This window comes from Cyprinodon variegatus, unplaced genomic scaffold (genome assembly GCF_000732505.1).
Source record: "Cyprinodon variegatus isolate N-32 unplaced genomic scaffold, C_variegatus-1.0 Scaffold24, whole genome shotgun sequence".
NCBI lineage: Eukaryota > Metazoa > Chordata > Actinopteri > Cyprinodontiformes > Cyprinodontidae > Cyprinodon > Cyprinodon variegatus.
This window is the reverse complement of record NW_015150477.1, coordinates 2147964-2151707: the sequence shown is the minus strand read 5'-3', so window position 1 is coordinate 2151707 and position 3744 is coordinate 2147964. Positions and strand designations below refer to the sequence as shown.

At 37.2% G+C, this 3744-nt stretch overlaps 1 protein-coding gene across 1 annotated transcript in view; it reads left to right on the top strand.

The window, feature by feature from the left end:
- Positions 1-3744, top strand: part of LOC107096724 (Down syndrome cell adhesion molecule homolog) — a 140596-nt gene that overhangs the window by 91636 nt on the left and 45216 nt on the right. The window lies entirely within an intron of this gene.

Here is a 3744-nt window from a genome sequence, read left to right as displayed (position 1 = left end):
AAAAAGACCCTAAACACACACCTAGAGCCACTGACTGCTTTACATCTACCCATAAGGTGCTAATACAGGACCCAAGTCCAGACTTAAAGGTATTGTGGAGGATTTTTTATAAGACCCGCCCTCTCCACCTAAAAAAAAGGGCGTTCAAGAGCATGCACGAGCCCATTTCTCCTCGTGCATTTCCTGTTTAAAATGTGCTTTTCTCATATATAGCTCATATACAGTAAGCTTACAAAGTCCACATACAGTGGGAACTATGTTATGGACTTCATAGCAAACTCAGTTAACTTACCGTTTGGACACATGATCACTGCTTTTTGCTCAGTTGGTCATGTAACTCCTCCTCCACCGTGAGGGGCCTGCGCCATCTTTTTTTATTAGTCGCCACTGTCGGGTAGCGGCTAGCCTATGGTGACAGCAGGCTTCTGTGACAGCAAATCCCATAGTGCTTTGCGAGGAGAGCTCTCCTTGCAAAGCATTCTGGGATATATCTGCCCCTTCTGAGGCCTTTCTTTTCCCTCATAAACTTTGTAGACACAAACCTCTGCCATTTTCAAAAAACCGCGGTGAGAAAGTTGAGTTTCAATGACTGCCTGAAACCGTAGCTCACCACACATATGCGGCTGAATGTGCACATGTGCAGAAAAATTTAGCTAATGGGGCAAGAATGTAGGACGGTCTTATGTAAACATATCACCAGAATGATTGACAATTAGGAGGACCACTTATTTAGATGATCCATCCGGAAATAAAAGATCGTCCTCTATACCTTTAAATGTAGCTCTAAATCCAGAAATATATAGAATAAACAGTAAGATTACATATTATTATTATTATTATCTTGAATATAAAAAAACCCCTCAGATTTAAAGTCACTAATTTTGTATCGAATGTGACAAAATTTATACTATTTTGCAAAATTGCTTTGTAAAAGTTAAGCTTAAAGTGATCCAATGGGACTAGAAAGATACTGATAAATAGTGCAGCTCTAATTTCTGTAGGCCAGGATTATACAAATAATATTTATGGAGTTGAATATAAATGTACGACATGCTCTTTTTACTTTAAAACATAAAACACAATTTTATAAGTATAAAGTACTTTGATAGCCTATCACATATAACTGTAATATATTAAGCTGAAGCCTGTGGCTGAAATGTGACAAAATGTGAAATATTGAAGGTGGTGGAATGGTTTTGCTGCGTAGCATAAAAAGATTTGATCACTTATATATTTATTTAAGTAAATAAATATTTTTGTATATATATTTTTTTAACATCCCAACACACTGTTCTTTTAAAGTCAGGATAAAAAAACAAAAACAAAAATCAGAGCGTTTTGGCAAGTTTGATTGAATCATCTCAGGTCATGCAGGGTGACAGATGCAAGCAGCATAGCCAATTAGGGAATAAATCTTGGTAGTTTGTCTAATTTAGTCCTAAAATTGTCAGCTGAGATCAAACCAGCTTGACATTCATTTGAATCACAGAGACCTCAGAGCGCACGTTGGCAGTGTGACATCAGTTCATCTGTATGTCCAGGCTTATTTAGCCTGCTGAGAAGAAGAGCCTGCTGTTTGTATTAGATCCTGTCTTTGGCAAAGTGGAGATGATTAGATAAAGTGTGTCTGGCGGAGTGGAGCACTTTTTCACTTTGCAGCGGCACGGCTGTGAATGAAAAGAGTGAGGGACTCCACTGTCTGACAATAGCATAGAAAAATCTTATAAGAGGATTTTTAATGCATCTGGGAACTTAGACTTCTATTAGCTTCTTAGTTAATCCAAAGAAGTCGATTCACCACACTGCACTACAGTCCATCTTAAAATTCTTACATTCAAGTGTTTAATTTGATTTTGTTTCCCCAATCCTACTTCTATACGCACACAAAAAAAATCCTCCTAAAAGACGATGCTATAAGCAGGTGAAAGAACAAAGAAAAATTAAGGAGAAATACAATAGCTCACATTTTGAATCTCCTCCCTGCTGTACTGTCCCTTCTGCTTTCACTTTATTTTGTCATAACACAATAGCTGAACCCTGATGTCTTAAAAGGTAATGCAGGAGCATAGGGGTGCTTGAGGAGAAAATTGCTGCAGCTCACAGCGGCTGGAGTGAAATACCATTTTGTCTCGCTCAAGATGGATTCCACAGTGAGATTTCAGAGGGCCAGTACTGAATCAAAATGGAGAAGCCAGAAGGGAGAAATAGAAGAAAGGCATGGATGGGGATAGATTTTGGTTTTGCTTCTCCGTCATGACAAATATTTTCAGGGCTTTCAGCCATTTTAGATGTGAAGTTATTTATTGTGGGGTTAAGTTACTATCCTCTCCTTTTGCAACCCTTAACAAAGATTTACAATCATAACGACTCCTTTCAGAACGGACATGAAGGAAGAGGTGAAAATATAAAAAATGGGAATAAAGATAGAAGACAGGCCTTCCTAAGCAGTGAAAACAACTCTTGCTTTCTGGTATGCATACATGGCTGCTGGGCACACGGATACACACACGCCGTCACACCCTCCCTTCCTCTCTTCATAGATTCCGCTCGCTGGTTGCCCGTCTAACAGCCCTGTATGTAAAACCCGTGAAACCCCTTTAGGACATCATATCCCTGGAATCCGTTGTCGGTTCTATCTAGGTCAGTGCTTACAATAGCTGAGCAGTTTTGGTTTCGCTTCCCTCTCCTCTGTGCACCCCCCCCAACCCACCCACCCAAACCCCAGTTTGTTGAGCCCCACAAGGTTGATTTTATTTTGCCTGTATAAACATCAAATAATGCACATAAAATCCAAGCATATTAAGCATCTTTTGTTTCTTTTATACATCGTGGTCTTCAGCTAAATATCAAAACTGCACTGTTTGATGTAAATTTAAGACATAAATCTAGAAACGTCTAGAAAAGATTTCCTATCTGGAGCAATTATTTTCCCAATTCATTTTGAACAGTTTGGTCAGGACTGTGTCATATTTTAATGTTTTAATGCAGTTGAGTACATTGGCCCATTGAAGCGTGAAACATCAAGAAAAATCATAATTATAGCCTGACATATGGTTGTTTTGTCTGATCTATAGGGGATGATGTTACAAGGCCTAAATGAGGCCGTATGCAATCTGGTCACCCACACAGAGACAAGATTACCATCCACTTGCTTCTTGTCTCTTTGAAAAATACACTTTGCTTTACTTCACGTTCCTAAAAAGATTGGAAAAATAAATGTTCATTTTAAATTTTTAGGGGGGGTTCTTGTTTTAAAATTTTATTGATTTTGATTTACATGATTTCATACTGTCTAACTTTTAATTTTCTTGTTATTTAACTGAGGTGCACTCAGTATAAATAAAACAGACCACTCACTGTTATACTTGTTAACATTATCTGAAGATCCACAGTGACAACAAATGAGATTTATAAAGAACTACGAGATGCATGTTTAGTTTAAAAAAAAAAAAAAATCCGCAGGCATGGATCTACAGTATACTTCCCTTCTTTCCAATCTAAACAAACCCTTCAGCAGTCAGAGTAAACTTTACCAGTACGTGATAATAATATTAATCTGTTGTCCAATTTAAAAAAAAGATATTTCTTTAAAAGATTTTATCAATGCACAATTTTATTATGTTACAATTAGAGGTTAAACTGTTTTTTTTTTCTTTTTACCTAATAATGTTCATACATTAAATATGACATTATTGTTATAAAACCTACTCAGACTCATCTTTTGATGAATGCCTTAATGTTAGA